The sequence below is a fragment of the Sarcophilus harrisii genome, chromosome 1, assembly GCF_902635505.1.
Source record: "Sarcophilus harrisii chromosome 1, mSarHar1.11, whole genome shotgun sequence".
Taxonomy (NCBI): Eukaryota; Metazoa; Chordata; class Mammalia; order Dasyuromorphia; family Dasyuridae; genus Sarcophilus; species Sarcophilus harrisii.
The window spans coordinates 432942629-432954985 of NC_045426.1; the positions used below are offsets into that span (position 1 = coordinate 432942629).

General features: G+C 34.1%; 1 pseudogene; it reads right to left on the bottom strand.

The window, feature by feature from the left end:
• Positions 1-345: 345 nt before the first annotated feature.
• On the bottom strand, positions 346-9348 carry LOC100919570 (annotated as a pseudogene).
• Positions 9349-12357: the final 3009 nt, after the last annotated feature.

The window sequence follows — 12357 nt, forward strand, 5'->3', positions numbered from 1 at the left end:
CACAGTGCCAATTTTATTACAGGTTTCACTACAGTTCACTTGCACTTTTGTTAATGGAAGCCACAGATCTTAAAATACTATAGAATTCAATTGTGAAATAGTGCTGATCTTTGTTTGCTTTTTGCTTTGTAACCCTGGTGCATTAATATCATTCTTAGCCAAATGCTGCATTACAGGAAGGACCTCCTATGTATAAGACAAGTAGTATTGGAGAGAGTCCATTTACCCTTACTAAGGACTTTCAATATCAAGCAAAATTCATTTGCTGCAGTCTAGGAAAGAAGGAAGGAAGGAAGGAAGGAAGGAAGGAAGGAAGGAAGGAAGGAAGGAAGGAAGGAAGGAAGGAAAGAAGGAAGGAAGAAAGGAAGAAAGGAAGGGGATCATATTATAGTTCAGAGGTTCACAAGCTTTGTTTTCAGTATCTTTATACTATTATAATTTACTGAAGATTTGTCCAAAGTGTTTTGGTTTAGGTGGGTTTTCTTTATAATATTAGAAAAACTAATTTTGAATTTCTAGACCCACTAAAAGAGCTTCAGGTCCCCCCAGGATTCTCTGGACCATACGTTGAGAACCATTGTCATAGTCCAACTTTGTGACTTCCATCCAGTTTACTTAACTGAAGTGTGCTATTCAATGTTAATTCCTACTACATTAGCTATTTAGCATAGAAGGTATAGTGGTAAAGGACAACCTACACTTAAGTCTAAAATTTTTAGAATCTTCATTTTCATCTACTGAATCTGGTGCTTTCTGCAATATGGCCAATTACAAAGGCGAGGTTTCCAATTTCAGGTGGGCACATCACTTCATAATTGGTGACAATGAACATGGGGATAACACCCACCAACTCCCACAGTTTTTTAGACACACTATTATCCTGCATAAATCAGTTAATAATGGCCACTGTCATGTAGATAGTCTCCTATAGCAACGTAAAATTCATCTGTGCTTTTACCCACCAGTCAATTAGGATGGCTGTTTTGTTCCCAGTGGCTTCTTGACCCACCAGGTATATTGGTCTAATCATGTGCTCTTCCTCAAGTTGTCTGAAATAGCAATGCACATCTTTCACATCTTTACTACGAAGTTTTGGATCAGCTGTATCTTTGGAATTCAAAATCTTTCAGTCCAAGTATGACACTGGAAAAAAGTTTGGCACAGAAACTCTTCTGTAGACACAGACCCAGATGTTTCCATTGGGCTTAGAGATGGAGAATCCAGCCTAATGAGTTCACAAGTTAGTTTCTCTTCCTTAACGATTTTAGGAAGAGGAATCTTTTCTAATGGATTGGGAGGCTTTTTTATCAGCTGCTTTTACTATTAGAACTTGATTTCCTTTTTCAGAGGTATTTTAGATGGAGATGACTGCTGTTCCTCACACATTTTGATGCCAATATCACCAAGGGTCATTTTTAGCTTCAGCCCAAGCTTGGAGGCAGCAGTGGAAACAGTCACCCTCTTGGTAACTGGGACATTGCCCTTCAATTAATGGCTCTCAAATAAATATGGGAACAGAAGTGTCAAAATATTTTGGAAAATAATGACAAACACTGATTTCTTAGTGTTTCAATTCACTAATACACCTGTGATAATGAACTTTTAAGATTTCTTCATTAGCTTATATATCACTAACAAAATCCAACAGTTGGAGTTACAAAGAGAAATTCCATTTAAAGTAACTACCGATAGTATAAAATATTTTGGAATCTATCTGCCAAGGGAAAATCAGAAACTTTATGAGCAAAACTACAAAACACTTTCCACACAAATAAAGTCAGATCTAACCAACTGGAAAAAATATTAAATGTTCTTGGATAGAATGAGCAAATATCATAAAGATGACAATACTACCTAAACTAAGCTATTTGTTTAGCGCTATACCAATCAGACTCCCAAAAACTATTTTAATGACCTAGAAAAAATAACAACAAAGTTCATATGGAAAAACAAAAGGTCAAAAATTTCAAGGGAATTAATGAAAAAAAAATCAAATGAAGGTGGCCTAGCTGTACCAGGTCTAAAATTATATTATAAAGCAGCAGTTACCAAAACCATTTGGTATTGGCTAAGAAATAGACTAGTTGATTAGTGGAACAGGTTAAGTTCAAAAGACAAAATAGTTAAAAACTATAATAATCAAGTGTTTGAAAAGATAAAAGACCCCAGCTTTTGGGATAAGAACTCACTGTTTGACAAAAATGCTAGGAAAATTGTAAATTAGTGTGACAGAAACTAGGCATTGACCCACACTTAACACTGTACACCAAGATAAGGTCAAAATGGGTTCATGATCTAGGCATAAAGAATAAGATTATAAATAAATTAGAAGAACATAGAATAATTTACCTCTCAGACATGTGGAAGAGGAAGAAATTTATGACCACAGAAGAACTAGAGATCATTATTGATCACCAAATAGAAAATTTTGATTATATCAAATTGAAAAGTTTTTGTACAAACAAAACTAACGTAGACAAGATTAGAAGGGAAGCAATAAACTGGGAAAATATTTTTACAGTCAAAGGTTCTGATAAATAACCCATTTCCAAAATAAATTGAGAATTGACTCTAATTTATAAGAAATCAAGCCATTCTCCAATTGATAAATGGTCAAAGGATATGAACAGACAATTCTCAGATGAAGAAATTGAAACTATTTCTAGCCATATGAAAAGATGCTCCATGTCATCATTAATCAGAGAAATGCAAATTAAGACAACTCTGAGATACCACTACACACCTGTCAGATTGGGTAGAATTATAGGGAAAGATAATGTGGAATGTTGGAGGGGATGTTGGAAAACTAAGACACTGATACATTGTTGGTGGAATTGTGAATACATCCAACCATTCTGGAGAGCGATTTGGAACTATGCTCAAAAAGTTATCACACTGTGCATACCCTTTGATCCAGCAGTGTTACTACTGGGCTTATATCCCAAAGAGATCTTAAAGAAAGGAAAGGGACCTGTATGTGCAAGAATGTTTGTGGCAACTCTCTTTGTAGTGGCCAAATACTGGAAACTGAGTGGATGCCCATCAATTGGAGAATGGCTAAATAAATTGTGGTATATGAATATTATGGAATATTATTGTTCGGTAAGAAATGACCAGCAAGATGATTTCAGAAAGGCCTGGAAAGACTTACATGAACTGATGATAAGTGAAATGAGCAGGGCCAGAAGATCATTATATATTTCAACAATACTATATGATGATCAATTCTGATGGACGTGGCTCTCTTCAACAATGAGATGAACCAAATCAGTTCCAATAGAGCAGTAATGAATTGAACCAGCTACACCCAGTGAAAGATGACTATGAACCACTACATAGAATTCTCAATCCTATTTTTGTCCGTCTGCATTTTTGCAAGTTATTGTTACACAGTTTCAAAGTCCGATTCTTTTTGTACAAAAAGACTATGTCTACATTTTGACATTTTGTACTGTATAGACATGAATACACATATTCTATTTAACCTATACTTTAACATATTTAACATGTATTGGTCAACTTGCCATCTAGGGGAAGGGATGGGGGGAAGGAGGGGAAAAGTTGTAACAAAATGTTTTGTAATTGTCAATGCTGAAAAATCACCCATGCATAAATAAAAAGCTATAATAAAAAAGATTTCTTCATTAAACTTTCAAGTCAGAAAGTGAGGAGTAGAAGAAAAAGCAAGAATATTATTATGGGAAGACTTAGGTCTGACTCTGTACTCTACCACTTATTAGGTTTGTGACCTTGGTGAAATAATTTTATTCCTATGAATTTTCATTTATATATCTAAAAATGAAGGTCAGGATTCATGAATCTATCAATCAATACCTATTAATTAACTTTGTCTTGAGGAGCAGGCACTCTATAAGGGTCCACAGACAAAAATGCAAGTCACTACACTGAAGAGGTTAACATTCCACTGGAAGAGGACAGCTATGTATGCATGTATTAGACTATATAAAATGCAGGGTAATTTTCTGAAATATGAGGAAAACACAGACTGTTTGAGTGATGAGTATTTGAGATATGAAGGAAACTGGGAATTTCAGGAGGCAGAAATTCAGAGATAATACATTCTGTACATGGAGATATTCTTTCGAAAGGTGCAGGAATAGAAGATGAAATGTTTGTGATGTATACTGCTACTTGTTTCTATCCTGAAGAGTTCATGAAATCTCTCCCCACTCCAATTCCTCTGCCACTCAGGTCAAATGATCTTTCGAAAATGTAGTCTGACAGATTTAGTAATTCTAACCGTAAATGTAAATGGGATGAACTCCCCCATAAAGAGGAGGCAGATAGCAGACTGGATCAAAAGTCAGAACCCTACAATATGTTGTTTACAAGAAACACATTTAAAGCAGGGGGATACATATAGAGTAAAGGTAAAAGGCTGGAGCAAAATCTATTATGCTTCAGGTGAAGTCAAAAAAGCAGGGGTAGCCATCCTTATCTCAGATCAAGCAAAAGTAAAAATTGATCTAATTAAAAGAGATAAGGAAGGAAACTACATCCTGCTAAAGGGTAGCATAAACAACGAAGCAATATCAATATTAAACATATATGCACCAAGTGGTATGGCACTCAACTTCCTAAAGGAGAAGTTAAGAGAGTTGCAAGAAGAAATAGACAACAAAACTGTAATAGTAGGAGATCTCAACCTTGCACTCTCAGAATTAGACAAATCAAACCACAAAACAAATAAGAAAGAAATTAAAGAAGTAAATAGAATATTAGAAAAATTAGGTATGTTGGATCTTTGGAGAAAATTGAATGGAGATAGAAGGGAATATACTTTCTTCTCAGCAGTTCATGGAACCTATTCAAAAATTGACCATATATTAGGACATAAAGACCTCAAAATTAAATGCAAGAAAGCAGAAATAGTAAATGCTTTCTTTTCAGATCATGATGCAATAAAAACTACATTCAACAAAAAGTTAGGGGGAAATAGACCAAAAAGTAATTGGAAACTAAACAATCTCATCTTAAAGAATGATTGGGTGAAGCAGCAAATTATAGATACAATTAATAATTTCACTCAAGATAATGACAATGATGAGACATCATACCAAAATTTGTGGGATGCAGCCAAAGCGGTAATAAGAGGGAATTTTATATCCTTAGAGGCTTACTTGAATAAAACAGAGAAAGAAAAGATTAATGAATTGGGCTTGCAACTAAAAAAACTAAAAAAAGACCAAATTAAAAACCCCCAATCAAATACTAAATTGGAAATTCTAAAATTAAAAGGAGAAATTAAAAATATTGAAAGTAAAAAAACTATTGAACTAATTAATAAAACTAAGAGTTGGTTCTATGAAAAAGCCAATAAAATAGATAAGCCTTTGGTAAATCTGATTAGAAAAAGGAGGGAGGAAAATGAAATTAGTAGTCTTAAAAATGAAAAGGGAGAACTTTCCACCAATGAAGAGGAAATTAGAGAAATAATAAGGAGTTATTTTGCTCAACTTTATGCCAATAAATTTGATAACCTAAGTGAAATGGATGACTACCTCCAAAAATATAGACTTCCCAGACTAACAGAGGAGGAAGTAAATTGCTTGAATAGTCCCATTTCAGAAAAAGAAATAGAACAGGCAATTAAACAACTCCCTAAGAAAAAATCCCCAGGACCAGATGGATTTACATGTGAATTTTACCAAACATTTAAAGAACAATTGGCCCCAATGCTATATAAATTATTTGATAAAATAGGGAATGAAGGAGTCCTACCAAATTCCTTCTATGACACAGACATGGTACTGATACCTAAACCAGGTAGGCTGAAAACAGAGAAAGAAAATTATAGACCAATCTCCCTAATGAATATTGATGCTAAAATCTTAAATAAGATATTAGCAAAAAGACTACAGAAAATCATCTCCAAGATAATACACTATGATCAAGTAGGATTTATACCAGGAATGCAGGGCTGGTTCAATATTAGGAAAACTATCAATATAATTGGCCATGTTAATAACCAAATTAACAAAAACCATATGATCATCTCAATAGATGCAGAAAAAGCATTTGATAAAATCCAACATCCATTCCTATTAAAAACACTTGAGAGTATAGGAATAAATGGACTTTTCCTTAAAATAATCAGCAGCATCTATTTAAAACCATCAGTAAGCATCATATGTAATGGAGACAAACTGCAACCATTCCCAATAAGATCTGGAGTGAAACAAGGTTGCCCACTATCACCGTTACTATTTAATATTGTATTAGAAACGCTAGCTATAGCAATAAGAGCTGAGAAAGAGATTAAAGGAATAAGAATAGGCAATGAGGAAGCCAAATTATCACTCTTTGCCGATGACATGATGGTATACTTAGAGAACCCCAGAGATTCTGCTAAAAAGTTATTAGAAATAATCCACAACTTTAGCAAAGTTGCTGGTTATAAAATAAACCCACATAAGTCATCAGCATTCTTATATATCACTAACAAAATCCAACAGTCAGAGTTACAAAGAGAAATTCCATTTAAAGTAACTACTGATAATATAAAATATTTAGGAATCTATCTGCCAAGGGAAAATCAGAAACTTTATGAGCAAAATTACAGACCACTTTTCACACAAATTAAGTCTGATCTAACCAATTGGAAAAATATTAAATGCTCTTGGATAGGGCGAGCAAATATAATAAAGATGACAATATTACCTAAACTAATCTATTTATTTAGCGCTATACCAATCAGACTCCCAAAAAACTATTTTAATGACCTAGAAAAAATAACAACAAAGTTCATATGGAAAAACAAAAGGTCAAGAATTTCAAGGGAATTAATGAAAAAAAAATCAAATGATGGTGGCTTAGCTGTACCAGATCTAAAATTATATTATAGAGCAGCAGTTACCAAAACTATTTGGTATTGGCTAAGGAATAGATTAGTTGATCAGTGGAATAGATTAGGTTCAAGGGATAAAACAGTCAACAAATATAGCAACCTAGTCTTTGACAAACCCAAAGATCCCAGCTTTTGGGATAAGAACTTACTGTTTGATAAAAATTGCTGGGAAAATTGGAAACTAATATGGCAGAAACTAGGCATTGATCCATACTTAACGCCGTACACCAAGATAAGGTCAAAATGGGTTCATGACCTAGGCATAAAGAATGAAATTATTAATAAATTAGAGGAACATAGGATAGTTTACCTCTCAGACCTGTGGAAGGGGAAGGTCTTTATGACCAAAGCAGAACTAGAGATCATTACTGATCACAAAATAGAAAATTTCGATTATACCAAACTGAAAAGTTTTTGTACAAACAAAACTAATGCAGACAAGATTAGAAGGGAAGCAATAAACTGGGAAAATATTTTTACAGTCAAAGGTTCTGATAAAGGCCTCATTTCCAAAATATATAGAGAATTAACTCTAATTTATAAAAAATCAAGCCATTCTCCAATTGAAAAATGGTCAAAGGATATGAACAGACAATTCTCAGATGAAGAAATTGAAACTATTTCTAGTCATATGAAAAGATGCTCCAAGTCATTATTAATCAGAGAAATGCAAATTAAGACAACTCTAAGATACCACTACACACCTGTCAGATTGGCTAAGATGACAGGAAAAAATAATGATGATTGTTGGAGGGGATGCGGGAAAACTGGGACATTGATGCATTGTTGGTGGAGTTGTGAACGAATCCAACCATTTTGGAGAGTAGTTTGGAACTATGCTCAAAAAGTTATCAAACTGTGCATACCCTTTGATCCAGCAGTGTTACTACTGGGATTATATCCCAAAGAGATTATAAAGAAGGGAAAGGGACCTGTATGTGCACGAATGTTTGTGGCAGCCCTTTTTGTAGTGGCTAGAAACTGGAAACTGAATGGATGTCCATCAGTTGGAGAATGGCTGAATAAATTGTGGTATATGAAAATTATGGAATATTACTGTTCTGTAAGAAATGACCAACAGGATGATTTCAGAAAGGCCTGGAGAGACTTACACGAACTGATGCTGAGTGAAATGAGCAGGACCAGGAGATCATTATATACTTCAACAACAATACTAGATGATGACCAGTTCTGATGGATCAGGCCATCCTCAGCAACGAGATCAACCAAATCATTTCTAATGGAGCAGTAATGAACTGAACTAGCTATACCCAGAAAAAGAACTCTGGGAGATGACTAAAAACCATTACATTGAATTCCCAATCCCTATATTTATGCACACCTGCATCTTTGATTTCCTTCACAAGCTAATTGTACAATAATTCAGAGTCTGATTCTTTTTGTACAGCAAAATAATGTTTTGGTCATGTATACTTATTGTGTATCTAAGTTATATTTTAATATATTTAACATCTACTGGTCATCCTGCCATTTAGGGGAGGGGGTGGGGGGGTAAGAGGTGAAAAATTGGAACAAGAGGTTTGGCAATTGTTAATGCTGTAAAGTTACCCATGTATATATCCTGTAAATAAAAGGCTATTAAATAAAAAAAAAAAAAAAAAGAAAATGTAGTCTGATCATGTCACTTGGATATTTGGGAATCTCATTTTGGGAGCATTTATCTGTAAAATGGAAAAGAGATAGGGGAAGGAGGAAGAAGAGGAGCAGGAGGAGGAGGAGGAAGAGCAGGGAGGGGAAAGATACAGAGAGATAAAGAGGGAGAGGGAGAGGGAAAGAAAGAAGGAGAGGGAGAGTTAGAGAGCAAGACTGACAGAGACAGAGACAGAGAGGTACACAGATTGCTACAGAGAGAAAGAGAAAAACAGACATAGAAACAGGGAGACAGAGAGAAAGACAGAAAAAGAGATAGACAAACAGAGACACACAGAGAGAGACAGAGACCCTAAAAACAGGGAGACCAATTAGAAAGCTAATGGAGTCATCTGAAGTAAGAAAGACTGAGCTAGGAAGTTGATGTATGCAAGAGATGTGGATCAAAAATTGGTAATCTAATTAGGTGACCTCTAAGAATATTTAACTATGAACATTTTATGATTCATTAACCTTAAGCTATGGATATGTTAATATACTGTTGATTGACTAGAATGATAATATTTAAAAAGTCTGTGATTTTATTCATTTGGATAGATAGTCTTTCCCTCCCAAATTAATTGGTGATTTTTTTACTAGTTTTCTGTGATTGGAACATTTCATTAGGCTCAGGGACAGATATTTGGGGTGTGTTGTTAGACATGACTTGTGCTTGACACCTTTGCAGCTTGGTAAAACTTCTCAGAGAGCCTGCTTCTATAAGCCAAACTCACCTTCACCCCATAGCGAGGTATCAGAGTATTTAGTGGAGGTTTCACCCTACCATATGTACAGAGTAACAAGCTTAAGTCATTAATGATGAAGAACATATTTTTCTACAGCTGTCAACTTGCAGAAGCCTTCTGTTATAATTTAAATGCATGCATGCTCATGCAGTGATGGTTTTAGAAATACATATAAACAGGCATTGCCATATAAGTATGGAGTTTGGGGGGGAAAATATAACCAAAGTCAGAAACCCTAATCTTTGGCAGGTTATGTAAGCTTTGGGGGACCCACATTCATTACCTATAAAAAGAAAATATTGGATCAAACAAATCTTATAATTTCTCTTTAGCTCCAAATCTATGACTTTAAGAATGTTTACCTAATCCTGTCATCACATTTTGCTAAGGTTATTATTAATTATTCATAGTCATTGCCTTTTTCTTCTTGAAAATGACTTATATGTATTTTATTTAAAAATAAACTAAAATTTGAGTTGCACTTGATATGACCTTGCCTGACTGCTTTTGCTATTCAAATCTTTGATTTCTTATAAGTTAAAAGTGATGTACTTCCCTTTTTCAAAGGGAAGCACTATGTATTATAAATATATGAAGAACACTGCATATGAGAATCTACAGATTCCTATCTGAGTCAAGGTGAAGGAAGAGGAGGAAAAGAAGGAGAAGGAGAGAGAGCAGAAGGAAAACAAGGACAAAAAGAATTTCAATAGTTTTTTTTTAAGGTTTGCAAAGCATTTTACATTTGTTCTTTAAAATTAATTCTCAAAATGAAGCCTGTGAGCTGAGAGCTATTATTTTACTCATTTTACAGATGGTTAAATTGAGAGTTATACAGGTTAAGTAACTTGCTGATGATCACACAGAGAATAAGCATATCTTTTCTATTTAATATAGAAAAAAGGAGAAAAAAAAAACTCATCCTATGTCTTTAAAAGCCTTGCTTATATAAGAATTTCAAATAATTGGATTTTCTTTAAGTTATATGGATTGTTCAATCATTTTGAGATAATTTTTGAAAAATAAATTTTATTTGATAATCCTAATAACATTATGAAATGAACAAGGGGCATTCAGAGGTAGGGAATTCGTGAACTCTTTTATCTCCTTTCCATTTTCCTTTTGTGAAACTTATAGATAGGATACAGAGAAAAATAAGGAATGGCATAAAAACCAACAATATATTTGGTATGACAGCTGTCCTCCATATGTAGTAGGGGGTTGCCATTTTGTAGTTCAAATGGAGGCAGTAGACTTCTCAAGAATCTTGTACCCTCACTTTTCTCCAAGAGAAACTAATTATTTAGAGGAGAAGAAAACAAGAAGTTGGGATTAGAAGTTAGACATCGCTTTGCTTTTTTAATTCAGAGAGAAGGGTACTGGACTATAATTCAATCTTATCCTTAAATATTATGAGTATAGGGATTGTGGTTTCAGATTCAAACTTACTCCTGCTTACTCTTTCATAATTGAAGTAATCAGGATGATCCAAACTTTGTATTCAACACTTTACTCTTTTCTCACCAAATGGTAACTCCACAAACCCATTTATTTAATTTATAGAAAAACAGAAAACAGAAAATATACATAGAATATGCATATATATCTAAACTATGTCTCTATCTGTGCAAACATATATAAATATATGTATATATATATATTTACATATATATACATGTATATACACACATGCATATAAACACACATATATAACACATGTGTATACATGTGTGTGCATTTATGTGTATGTATGTTTCTTTAATCTTAATAAGAGAACTTCATTCTGTACTGGTTTATATACACACCATTATGGCATGTAATGCAAAGAATTCTAGATCTCAACCAAGGGCAAGTTCCCCCAAGTCTCCTTTATGGTTAACTTGGAATGGGGATATGATGGAGCTTGGTGGGTCCTTTCATGTCAGGACCCTGAAAGAGCATTGACATTACTTATCTTCTGTCCCAAACTTGAAAGCTATCAAGTACCCAAATCACCATGAGACTCTGAGATTCAAAGAAAATTCAAAGTTCAAAGAAGAATGAAGCTCTTTCTCTCTTGTCCTGAAGTTTATTCATTAACTCAGCATAAGCATTTTATCCCAAAAAAGAAGAGTCTCATACTAATGGGCATTATTACTAAGATTATATCCTTATGTTGTATAAAACACAACGGATAGAAATGACGGAATTTGAGGTAGTGTGGAAGAGTTTAACATTGGCTTTGAAGACAGGAGACCTTGGGTCAATTGTTACCTTAGATACTAAGTCACAACCTCTCTGAATGTTTTTTAATCTGTAAAAGAGGAATGATAAATATATTTGCTCTATCTACCTCATAATATTTTGGTCAGAAAAGTAGTTAACATATATATTTAGTGCTATATAAAAATAGTTGTAAGGCAGCTAGTTGGTATAGTGTTAAAATGTCTGGCTTAAAATCAGGAAGATTCATCTTCCTGAGTTCAAATCTGCCCTCAAACACATACTAATTGTGTGACCTTAGGCAAACCACTTAACCTGTTTTCTCAGGAGTTTTCTTCAAGAAAAGGGTCAACCATTCCAATATCTTTTCCATGAAAATCCCCATAGGTTCATGAATAAGTAGACACAACTGACCAAGAACAAAAATTAGTTTTGGATTCTTTATATCCTGAACATTTTCCATCTTGCATTCACCATTTATACCACCTTTGCCCTGCCTCAACCCTTGTTACTTCACAAGATACAAGCTTAATGTGAAGCTTTACTGAAAAGCGTTTTTTACTGGTAAATGTAATTTGATGGTCAAAGAATAACACCTATGCTTAATTCAGCTCAATTCTTATTCAAATGTTTGCTGTTATAAATTCAAGTGTAAAATAAACTGAGACCAAAAGGACCAGTAACATAACTAAAAGAAATTTGTTCCTGAATCTCTCATGAGAGAAAGCCCCCAAACTACTCTAAAAACAGCAAAAACACACATATAAGGCACCAAATTACAGATAAAATTGATAGAAAAATTTTAGTATTAGGGTAGAATGAAATAGCTGAAGGAAGAGCATAATCAACTCTGCAGAAGCCACCACGTAAGGTTTAATGACTTTAGGCCTC